The sequence below is a fragment of the Chiloscyllium plagiosum genome, unplaced genomic scaffold (assembly GCF_037043375.1).
Source record: "Chiloscyllium plagiosum isolate Xiang-an unplaced genomic scaffold, Cpla_swu_hap1 HiC_scaffold_28, whole genome shotgun sequence".
Classification (NCBI taxonomy): Eukaryota; Metazoa; Chordata; class Chondrichthyes; order Orectolobiformes; family Hemiscylliidae; genus Chiloscyllium; species Chiloscyllium plagiosum.
This window is the reverse complement of record NW_028270166.1, coordinates 23,105,922-23,118,495: the sequence shown is the minus strand read 5'-3', so window position 1 is coordinate 23,118,495 and position 12,574 is coordinate 23,105,922. Positions and strand designations below refer to the sequence as shown.

The 12,574-nt window shown below is 40.2% G+C and overlaps 1 protein-coding gene across 8 annotated transcripts in view; it reads right to left on the bottom strand.

Moving 5' to 3' along the window:
- Nucleotides 1-12,574, bottom strand: part of LOC122565318 (phospholipid-transporting ATPase IC) — a 152,524-nt gene that overhangs the window by 107,427 nt on the left and 32,523 nt on the right. For 2 of the 8 annotated variants that reach the window (XM_043721168.2, XM_043721164.2), the window contains exons 1-2: nt 10,152-10,507; nt 8,816-8,838 (exon numbers count right to left, since the gene is read on the bottom strand). The exons of 1 other annotated variant lie outside the window; for it this stretch is intronic. The gene's annotated coding sequence lies outside the window, so the exon portion shown is untranslated. Of the gene's footprint in view, nt 1-8,238; nt 8,257-8,815; nt 8,839-10,151; nt 10,513-12,574 lie in introns of those variants that run through there. 5 more of the 8 variants (XM_043721166.2, XM_043721162.2, XM_043721170.2 and 2 more) reach the window with 4 other exon arrangements.

Sequence of the window (12,574 nt, the reverse complement as noted above, 5' to 3'; positions counted from 1 at the left end):
CACCATAGCTCACACGCTCAGTCCCTATAACATTCCATCCTCTATGTCTTGCCATTAAAGCTAGTATTCCATTACATACAATGTTTTAAAGCAGAAAAGTCAAGATATGAAACCTCAAAACAATCGTTAAACCTTGGTGTTGATGCAGGTGATTGTCAATCTGATATATGAAAACCCAAATTAAATTATTAAATCTTTTATTGAACGAATTAATTTTATAAGAATGCCTTTAACTAAAATCAAAAAATTTGAAAACTATTAATCGTCTTTGACATCTGATGTAAAGAGTTCATCATTCTGAGTCACTTCGATCATAGGATCATCATAAGGATCCCACTGTGGATCAGATTTAAAAATCATCCATCCACAACAAATTGTCTGCAGATATTCCACAATTTGAATGATATCCAGATACATTGTGCACTAATAATATTTCAGGATTTGATGACAAATTGCACAAGACATTATTTCAGGTTTTCCCCGCCCTTCCTAATGATTCTGATTTTGACATCTTTCTAGAACCGCTGAAATGACATGCAGACTGCTTTGTGTGGGCATTTCTTAAACTTCTACAACAGTCAGAGGGAAAATGAAAAACAGATTGTAAGGAGGTCTCAGTTATCTGCAAGAATAATAGGATGGTTATGGTAGGGGACTTTAACTTTCCAAACATAGACTGGGACTGCCATAGTGCTAAGGGTTTAGATGGAGAGGAATTTGTTAAGTGTGAACAAGAAAATTCTGATTCAGTATGTGGATGTACCTATTAGAGAAGGTGCAAAACTGGACCTACTCTTGGGAAGTAAGGCAAGTGACTGAGGTGTCAGTAGGGGAGCACTTTGGGGCCAGCGACCGTAATTCTATTACTTTTAAAATAGTGTTGGAAAAGGTCAGACAAGATCTAAAAGTTGAAGTTCTAAATTGGAGGAAGGCCAATTTTGATGGTATTAGGCAAGTACTTTCAAATCCCAATTGGGGGCAGATGTTCGCCAGCAAAGGGATGGCTGGAAAATGGGAAGCCTTCAGAAATGAGATAATGAGAATCCAGAGAAAGTATATTCCTGTTAGGGTGAAAGGAAAGGCTGGTAGGTATAGGGAATGCTGTATGATTAAAGAAATTTAGGTTTTGGTTAAGGAAAAGGAGGAAGCATATGTCAGGTACAGAGAGGATAGATTGAGTGAATCCTTAGAAGAGTATAAAGGCAGTAGGAGCATACTTAACAGAGAAATCAGGAGGGCAAAAAGGGGACATGAGATAGCTTTGGCAAATAGAGTTAAGGAGAATCCAAATAATTTTTACAAATACATTAAGGACAAAAGGGTAACGAGGGGGAGAATAGGGCCCCTCAAAGATCAGCAAGGCGACCTTTGTGTGGAGCCGCAGGAGATGGGGAAGATACTAAACGAGTATTTTGCATCAGTATTTACTGTGGAAAAGAACATTGAAGATATAGAATGTAGGGAAATAGATGATGACATCTTGAAAAATTCCCATATTACAGAGGAGGTAGTGATGGATGTCTTGAAATGCATAAAAGTGGATAAATCCCCAGGACCTGATCAGGTGTACCCCAGAAATCTGTGGGAACCTAGGGAAGTGATTGCTGGGCCTCCTACTGAGATATTTGTATCATTGATAGTCAAAGGTGCGGTGCCGGAAGACTGGACATCGGCTAGCGTGGTGCCACTGTTTAAGGAAGGTGGTAAGGACGAGCCAGGGAGTTATAGACCAGTGAGCCTGACAGTGGTGGGCAAGTTGTTGAAGGAAATTGTGAGGGACAGGATGGACATGTATTTGGAAAGGCAAGCACTGATTAGGGATACATGGCTTTGTGCGTGGGAAGTCATGTCTCACAAATTTGATTGAGTTTTTGAAGAAGTAACAAAGAGGATTGATGAGGGCGAACAATGGATGTGATCTATATGGACTTCAGTAAGGCGTTCAACAAGGTTCGAGGAGAAAGTGAGGGCTGCAGATGCTGGAGATCAGAGCTGAAAATGTGTTGCTGGAAAAGCACAGCAGGACCCCTCACTTTGCTGCGCTTTTCCATTCAACAAGGTTCCCCATGGGTGACTGGTGAGCAAGGTTAGATCTGATGGAATACAGGGAGAACTAACCATTTGGATACAGAACTGGTTCAAAGGTAGAAAACAAAGGGTGGTGGTGGAGGGTTGTTTTTCAGACTGGAGGCCTGTGACCAGTGGAGTGCCACAAGGATCGGTGCTGGGTCCATTACTTTTCATCATTTATGTAAATGATTTGGATGTGAGCATAAGAGGTATAGTTAATAAGTTTGCAGATGACACCAAAATTGGAGGTGTAGTGGACAGCGAAGAAGGTTATCTCAGATTACAACGGGATCTTTATGAGATGGCCCAATGGCCTGATAAGTTGCAGATGGAGTTTAATTTAGATAAATGTGAGGTACTTTATTTTGGGAAAGCAAATCTTAACAGGATTTATGAACTTAATGGTAAGGTCCTTGGGAGTACTGCTAAACAAAGAGACCTTGAAGTGCAGGCTCATAGCTCCTTGAAAGCGGAGTCGCAGTAAATAGGATAGTAAAGAAGGCGTTTGGTATGCTTTCGTTTATTGGCCCGAATAGTGAGTACAGGAGTTGGGAGGTCATGTTGCAGCTGTACAGGACATTGGTTAAGCCACTGTTGGAACATTACGTGCAATTCTGGTCTTCTTCCTATCGGAAAGATATTGTGAAACTTGAAAGGATCCAGAAAAGATTTACAAGGATGTTGCCAGGGCTGGAGGATTTGAGCTATGGGGAGAAGTTGAATAGGCTGGGGCTGTTTTCCCTGGACCATCGCAGGCTGAGGGATAACCTTATAGAGGTTTATACAATCATGAGGGGCATGGATAGGATAAATAGACAAAATATTTTCCCTGAGGTGGGGGAGTCCAGAACTAGAGGGCATAGGTTTAGGGTGAGAGGGGAAAAATATGAAAGAGGCCTAAGGGGCAACCTTTCCATGCAGAGGGTGGTACGTGTGTGGAATGAGCTGCCAGAGGAAGTGGTGAAGGCTAGTACAGTTGCAACATTTAAAAGACATTTGGGCGGGTATATGAATAGGAAGGGTTTGGAGAGATATGGGCCGGCTGCTGGCAGGTGGGACTAGAATGGGTTGGGGTATCTGGTCATAGAAATATAGTCATAGAAATGTACAGCACAGATCAGACCCTTCAGTCCAACTCATCCATGCCGACCAGATGCCTTTCGAATGTTGTAATTGTACCAGCCTCTGCTCTGGTAGCTCATTCCATGTACACACCCCCTTCTGTATGAAAAGGCTTCCCCTTAGGTCCCTTTTATATTTTTCCCCTCCCACCCTGAACTTATGCCCTCTAGTTCTGGACTCCCCCATCCCAGGGAAAAGACCTTGTCTGTTTATCCTATCCATGCCCCTCATGATTTTATAAACCTCTATAAAGTCACCCCCTCGGCCACCGATGTTCCAGTGAAAACAGCCCCAGCCTGTTCAGCCTGTCCCTATAGCTCAAATCCTCCAACCCAGGCAACGTCCTTGTAAATTTTTTTCTGAACCCTTTCAAGTTTCACAACATCCTTCAATAGGAAGACCAGAATTGTAAGCAATATTCCAAAACTGGCCCAACCAATGTCCTGTACAGCTGCAACATGACCTCCCAACTCCTATACTCAATGCTCTGACCAATAAAGGCAAGAAAACCAAACACCTTCTTCACTATCCTATCTACCTGTGACACTACTTTCAAGGAACTATGAACCTGCACTCCAAGGTCTCTTTGTTCAGCAACACTCCCTAGGACTTTAGCATTAAGGGTAATTGTACCTGAAAACTGCATTTAGTTTTATCTTCAGGGTAAATTTTCATCTTCACCACATGTACTGTCTCTAACTCATCCTATTTTCATTCATTCAATGTCTATGCAATGAAATTCAAGTAGGCTTTATAATGGCTGAAAATTCACTCTGCCAGTTTATTGCCCACATGATTAAGATAAAATCTCCATGTTCAATGTCACTGAAAATTTATTATGTTACCATACTAATCATAAGCAGGACAGGAACAACTAGTCGATTGGCATGACGATGTTTGCCATCCTATTTCAAAGCTATGAAAGTGAAGACTTACAGAGCATGTTAAAATATTTAGAGAGAGTGTTTTTTTCAAGAACATCAATGAAGTATGATTTTGTCCAATGGTAAATTGGGCATTCTAAGCAATTTTTAAATTCAACTGTATATTCAATATATGCTCTGCAATCAATCTGTGCTACTATTTTTAATTATTTGATGTATCTTAGTATCATTTTTCTTTCATGAATTTTCCACTGAAGTGTTACCCATGCTGAAATGTGTATAAATATCAAACAGTTCATGCACCCATGGTGTATGTCCCATAACAAACCAACAACATGCAGAGACAGCTTAACTGTGACAACTTCAACAATAGAGAGGTGTCTTTGTATTTCAAATCAGCAGGGTGTATATTCATTAATAAAAGTCTTCAGTTTATGTACCATCTTCACGAAATTTGTTGTCAAAATACAAAAGGGAGAATTGGAATGTTTCAGATTAATGTGAAGAAGCCGATTTTGAATAAGTATAGGGTTTATCATTGACCAGAAACTTAATTGGACCAGCCATTTAAATATTATGGCTGCAAGACCAGATCAGAGTCTGATGGCCAGCAACTCACTTCCCGTGTCTCCAGTATCTGTTCACTATCTACAGAGCACAGCTCAAGAGCAATCTCCACTTGCCTGAGCGAGTGCAGCTTCAATAACACTCAAGATGCTTGACATCCAAGACAAAGCAGCTGCTTGATTGTCACCACACCTATCACCTTCAACATCCAGTGCCTTCATACAGATATGCAGTGGAAGCAGTGTGTACCTCTTCAAGATTCACTGTAATAAATTCCCCAAGCCTCTTCCAAAACACAACCTCTACCACCCAGAATGATAAAAGCAGTGAACTCCTCCACCTGAAAATTCCCTTGAAAACCACACAACATCCTGACTTGGAACTGTATTGCGACTCCTTCATTGTTGCTGGGTCAAAATCCAGAACTGCCTTCTAACAGCACCGTAGGAGTCCCAATACTATACTAGTTCAAGAAGACACCTTCTCAAAGGCAATAAGGATGGACAATAAATGCTGGTCTAGCCAGCAGCATCCATGTCCCATGACTGAACTTAAAGAAAACTCCTCTATACTTCTTCAAACTTCACTTCTTTACATTCATTTGAGGCCAGATTTTTCTATCTCACTCGAGAGGCAACACCTGTGACCTTATAACATTGGAGTGCCCAAAACACTTTGAGTTAATTGCAACAGCTCCTAGACCAAGGAACTTCAGGCATCCAAACAGGAAGCATCTTTGCCAGAAAATAAGAAAAATGTTTCATACCATTGAAAATGGCTACGTGAAGTAATAATAAATAAGTCAGAAATTAACACGACACTTTTAGATGGATGTGAAGCTAACAAGTTCCAATAATGAATCTGAAACCACCAGATGATCCAGTCTATTTTTCAATACCATGTTCCTAAACAGATGAGAAATTGACCAGTAAAGGTTCATTTTATGCAGTTAATACACTTCATATGAAAATATTACTATCCAGTTGAAAAGCTCACCAACACTAAAAGAAAGCATCACCTACATACTTGTCAGCCAGACTATTGAGGTTGGTTTGCAAAGGTTAGTGTGCACTATCACCTTCCTGCTCTTCCATTGCTTTGTGCTGCTCACCAATCATATCGATACTGAGGCCTTGATCATAACAACTTGGTACAACATGCAATATGCTGCTGTCACTATTTAGATTTACTCACTACCCAGCAGTGAAGAATGTGAAGTCTGTGGGATTTTTGCAGAAATGTCAGTAGGAATGGTTGCAACAAATAAGTCACATCTACGATGAGTCACCACTCCACCTCCTCTGCCCATCAAAGAAACTTAGTAAACTTGATTGGAAACATAAGAACAGGAGCGGCTCATTTAGCCCCTCGAGCTCATTCCACCATTCAATGAGGTCATAGCTGATCTATGGCCTAACTCCATATACCTGTCTTTGGCCCATATCTCTTAACACTTTGCTCAACAAAAGTTTATCAATCTTAAATTAATATGAAGTGAGAGGACAATGTGTTCTCCTTAGCAGTATGTCATGGCTTTGCAAAGTTCCCTGGTCATGTTTGTACTTCCCATTACCATAGTTGTTGATTTGTGCACAAGTTGCTACACAGATGTTGTCTGAGAGGAAAACTAAAATACATAAATCTCCATCTGCTTCTGCTGTTGCCTCAATGGCCCAGAGTGTAAAACTCAGTGCTTTTCAGCATTTTCAAAACTGTCTGGTATAGCTCTTCTGCATGACTGAAAATGCTGAGATTCACTTTTGGTGTTTTATACAAGCAAATCCGAAACACTCTACTTCCTTCATATTCAAGACTCCCATTGTGCAAGGGAGTTCAAAACCTTGATTTTGTGCCCTTCCCACTGAAGAAATATTTGCATGTTTTAGTAAAAATCTTTTAAAAAAAGGACAGTTTTTACAACGTTTAACCCATGTTTATTTGCCTTTTTTATATTACTTCAGACTACATGGAGTAATGGAGTGATATAGCAAGGATACAGACCCTTTGGTTCAACCAGTCCATACCTATCATTATCCTAAACTAAATCCCACCCATCTGCACCTGGTCCATATCCCTTCAAATATTTCTTATTCATGTACTTATCCAAATGTCTTTTAAACATTGTAATTGCACCTGCATCCACCAGTTCATCTGGAAGTTCATTCCTCATATGAACCACTCTCTGTGTAAAAAAGTTGTCCTTCATGTCTTAATAAATTTTTCTCCTCTCAGTTTAAATATATGCCCCCGAGTTTTGAACTCCCTCACCCTAGGGGAAAATACCCTTGCTATTCGTCTTATCTATGTCCCTCATGATATTATATACACCTATAAGGTCACCTTCAACCTCCTAAGCTCCAGTGAAAAAAGTTCCAGCCTATCCAGCCTCTCCTTATAACTCAAACCCTCCATTCCCAAGAAAATCCTGGTAATTATTTTCTGAACCCGCTCCAGCTTAATAATATCCTTCCATATCAGGTCGATCAGAACTGGACAGTACTCCAAAAGAAGCTTCACCAGTGTTAATATAATGTCCCAACTCCTATACCCAAAGGTCTAAGCAATGAAGGCAAGCATGTTAAACGCATTTTTAATCATCCAGTCTGCATGTGACGCAAACTTTAAGGAATTATGTACCTGAACCCAAATAAAAGTGAGAGGGCACTAATAATGGAACAATGCAAAAGACATTTCTTTATAGAAGATTTTTGAATAGAATCCCTACACTGTAAAAACAGGCCCTTCAGCCTAACAAGTCCACACTGACCCTCCGAAGAGTAACCCACCCAGATCCATTCCCCCTACTTACTCCTGACTAATGCACCTAACCTACACATCCCTGAATACTATAGGCAATTTAGCATGGCCAATTCACCTGACCTGCACATCTTTGGACTGTGGGAGGAAACCGAAGCACCTATGCAAACTCCAGACAGATAGTCGTCCGAGGCTAGAATCGAACCCGGATCCTTGGCACTGTGAGGCAGCAGTGCTAGCCACTGTGCCACCCATTGGTTCTCCCATTGGTTTTCTTAGCAGTTTAGCATCTTGGTTATTTTAATTACAAATGCCAAAGCAAAATATTTCACTTTCCTAATTAGTTCAATGTTCATGTTATCAGTTCAATGCTAACAATAGGAGATTACATACCTGGAGCTCAACTAACAATAAAATCAAAGGAAGAGATTATTTAGGTAATCATGTTTGTGTCAAATTTGGAAAGCTTATTTGGGTCCACTTTCCATACTTGTTACCTATGGCCATGTATCCTTTTAATCCTTTTCATCATGTATATCTGATTCCACTTCTAAACTATCAAATTTGCTTCCACCACCTTTTCCATTAGTTTTATTTCAGATGAAAGCAATTAAATGCTCAAAAACAATTTTCCAGATCTGCCACACCCTAGTTCTTTTCCTAAATCTGTATCCACCAATTATCATCCATGCTCCCTGTGCAAACAGTTTCTTCATATTTACCATGTCAAAGCTGAAATAGAACAAACTTACCCAAAGAGTAAATAAGTAGCGAAAGAAAAGAAGTTGAGATGATAACAGCAGCAAGAAGAGAAAACATAGATTTAAATGATCTCTACCTTCCTCTAAAGAAGAGTTACTGGAGCCAAAATATTAACTCTGCTTTCTCTCCACAGATGTTCTGTTTTGATTTGCTCTGATTTCCAGCTTTCAAATTTTTTTTTCTACTTTCTTCCTCCTCTCCTTACCTGAGAATCTCTGTACTAATCTCTCTTTATAGCCAGTGCGAGTCAGTCACTTTAAATACCACTGATCCTTGGTCTTAAGCTTATTAAGAACAGTGCCATGTGATAGGTCTGTTTTGGAAAACATGATCACCTATTCATTGAAAACTACAAACAAACAAACAAAAGGAACAAGAATGCCAGGAAACCAGAATCATTGTCAATAAATATTATTATAGAAACACGAAAATACAGGCACATCTTGGGTCTCATGCCAGAGATGACAAGGTTATGGTGTACATTCACTGAAATACTTACATTTTAATTCCACTTTGATCATTTGCACAAAAGGGTTTATTCAAGGTTTCAATTTGACAACATGTTTAAACTATAAAAACTATAAACATGCTAAAAGTATAAAACCGTAAAAAGTACAAACATTTCCAGAGAACTTTGCAAAGCAATGACATACCAGATTCAACGCCATTGCAGGTGCTGAAAAGTAAAATGGCATCATTTGAAATAAATGAATGAAGCAACTGAGAACCCACAAAATAACACATTTAAATGTCAGTATCTGTGAGACAATGGATAATAGATACTGTCACAGAGTCCAACCTTTCCAAGCCAACCTCAGGCCCTGAGGCACAGGCAATAATATCAATACTGTTGTGTCAGCTGTGCAACAATTAGATGCACACAAAGAATGCCAGCTCCCAATGTGGATTCTCCACCCTGTGTTGGCTGTAACACATGTTTGAGCAATGGCGTGACACATTTCAGAGGAAACCACAAATGCTGGTATTTATAACCTGCGCTCTCCCCTGAATTGGATGTGGTGAGCTTGAAACATTTAGAAACAGAATTAAACATAAAAGCTCCAATAAATCAAAAACATTACATCCTTGTCCTATCATAACACCAACAGATATCAAAGTAAATGTAGTGGGAAGTAATGCACACTAGCTGAAAAATAGTAAGAGTTTTGGTGTCTAAACCAACAATATACAGTATGGATTTGATATTTTTTTCAGAAATTCTATTCTATTCCAATGGGGATAGACCATTAAATTAATTCCAATTCTACACTATTACGTATGAGGAAAGGGGGACAGTTTGTTCAGATGGCTGCTTTGTAATGCACAGTGATACTAACAGCGTGGGTTCAATTCCTACAATGGCTAAGGTGACTATGAAGAATTCTCCTTCTCAACCTTTCCCCTCACTTGAGGTGTGATGACTCTCAGGATCAAACCACCACCAGTCTTCCCCCTTTAATGAGACTGCAGCCCCAGGATTTGGTCGCACAATGGCAACTCTCTCCGTTAACAAGTGTTGCTTTGAAGCTCTAGTGCTATCCTTCCTGATTGCAGAGGCTGCAGTGGCTTGATATTTGTTGTGTCAAATATCGAGAGACTGAATGGGCCCAGTGTTCTCTATTCTCCCTCAGCACGGTCTGGAATGCTTGTCTTTCAAAACAAGCCCATTTTCTGTGTGGCTGCTTTTTGTTAGCTGTTAACTAATTCTATGCTGTTTCTGGTTGCGCAATAATTTAAGAAAGAAACGCATAAACCGCAATGTAATCGTGAGTTGCCAGAAATGCAGAATGATTAATCCACTCTGATCAGAATTGTAGCCGGGGCTCATGGTTAGCCCACGCTGACTGAGCCTTTGCGAAGTGGCATGTTCACTCGCTGCTAGTGCCACTGGGTGAGTGATACGCGCCCACACCTACAGAACTTCATCTCAACAAAGCTCCGTGTTGGAGCTGATCCGTTTACAGTTTCAAAATATTAAAACAAACTCACCTGAGCAATCTTTACTCCCCCAGCTATCTACTTAACGCAAAGTTCTCTCAGTGCACACTATGTAGCTCGGACGGGTTTGTCTTTCAAGCAGTTTTTTTTGCACTTAGAAGAGCAATCAGACTGTCGTGGGGCTGCATAGGATGAAGTTTAACTGGGAGGGTAATTATTACTTCGTCTCTCTCCACGGTCTTTCTGTCTGAACCCGGGCGAGACTAGGTGTTCCATTTAGAACTAAAGTACAAATCCTCTTCAGCGAATATTTCAAAATAGTTTGCAGGGAGGAAATTGCATCACATGACGCACTCGAGTCTAATTTCATTTGAGGAACAGCATACTTTATATATTCCCTGGATTGCTTCAAATCGTGAAGGGCGCTGTCTCAATGGACTATAAATTCTGCTCCGATTACCATTTGCGGCGGCGAAGTTCGATAAACTGACATTTGATTTGATTGTGTGTCATCAGTGTGTGTTCCTAAGGGAGATCTGCCCAGAACTGGGAAAGCACCGTAAGGAGAGAACAGTTTCTCTGGATTTGGGTCATATCTATTCAGGAATTGATCACAGTATATATCAAATATTTCAATTGGCTTTTTTTTCTGAAGTAAAGGGGCTACATAAATTCAAGGGTTAACTATTTAAAATAAATTAAGGTACATTTTAACAAAGCTGGCACTGTCAATGTTATAATCTGGACTCCCATTCCAATTATTAGGGATTATGGCCAGAAATTACTGCCAACATTATTAATGTATAGTGTTAAATGTGGTCCTATTACTTCCTTGTTCAGTAATGTTGAAGGTGTTAGTCTTAATAAATAAATTATGCATCTAATATTGATAATGTTCATTTCTAATCTTATATTTGCACCATGTTATAAGATCACCAGAATCCAAACTGAATAATACTGCTCAGAAGGGCAATTGGGAATGGGCAACAAATGTTGCCTTGCCAATGATGCTTACATCCCTTCAAAGAAATAAATCTTGGTGGCCTAAAGCATCATATTAATGTAGTATGTAGTAATGTAACCTCCTGGAGTCACCATATAGATGGTTAATGATGACAGCACCCAGTCCCTGAAACCTCACTCAAAGGTCAGTTCTCTCTGCATTCTAAATGCTGCAGATGATTAAAAGGGAACAATTCAAAAAACAGCTCAACAACATTAACATTACACCTTTAACTGTGTGAAACATTCTAAAATGCCAAATGGATGCCAAATAGAAATAGGAAGAAGAGGGGATTGAATCAAAGATATAGGTTCAGCTACAAAGAGTCCTGGCTCCTGCCAAGATCTGCATTTGCACAGAACATTTCAGGATGTTCACAGCACAGAATCAGATAAGTTAGTTGTTGTTTTAAGTCTGTCCAAGAGAAAGGCTGCAGTAGTGAGTATAGTGGATTCTTTCTTGATTATATGTTTTTGGAGATAAGTCTCTTGATTAAACTTAAAATATAAGCCATAGCTATTAATTTAACCTGGGGCAGTGTTTGTAGAGGAATAAGACGGTGTTATTTTCTGGGTCTGTAGATTGTGAAGGAGCAAAAATGGCCTTTGCAGTGATATGTACTAGTTGTCAGATGTGGGAGTTGAAAGAGAGTTTAAGGGTTACTGCGGATTATATCTGCCATAAAAGCTGTTGGATGCGAATCTTATCAGATCGAGTGGATCAGTTGGAGAGACAGATAGAAGCGATGAGGAATTTGCAACAGCAACAGTATGTGATGGATGGCAGTTATAGGAAGGGGGGAAAGTCTCAGATGCAGTCATATAGATGGGTTAATTCCAGGAAGGGTAAGAGAGGTAGGCAGCTAGTGCAGGAGTCTTTTGTGGATATACCCATTTTAAACAGATATGCTGCTTTGGAAAATGTAGAGGGTGATGGATTCTCAGGGGAACGTAGCACGAACAGCCAAGTTTCTGGTATTGAGACTGGCTCCAATGCAATGAGGGGTATGTCGGCTTCCAAGAGATCAATTGTGTTAGGGGATTCTGTGGTCAGAGGTACAGACAGACGTTTCCATGGCCAGCAGAGAAAAAGCAGAATGGTGTGTTGTTTCCCTAGTGCCAGGATCAAGGATGTCTCAGAGAGGGTGCAGGATGCTCTTAGGGGGGAAGAGGGGCCAGCAGGAGGTCATTGTCCACATTGGAACCAATAACATTGGAAGGGAAAAGGTTGAGATTCTGAATGGAGATTACAGAGAGTTAGGCAGAAATTTAAAAAGGAGGTCCTCAAAGGTAGTAATATTTGGATTACTCCCAGTGCTATGAGCTAGTGAGGGCAGGAATAGGAGGATAGAGCAGATGAATGCATGGCTGAGGAGCTGGTGTATGGAGAAGAATTCACATTCTTGGATCATTGGAATCTCTTTTGGGGTGGAAGTGACCTGTACAAGAAGGACGGATTGCACCTAGATTGG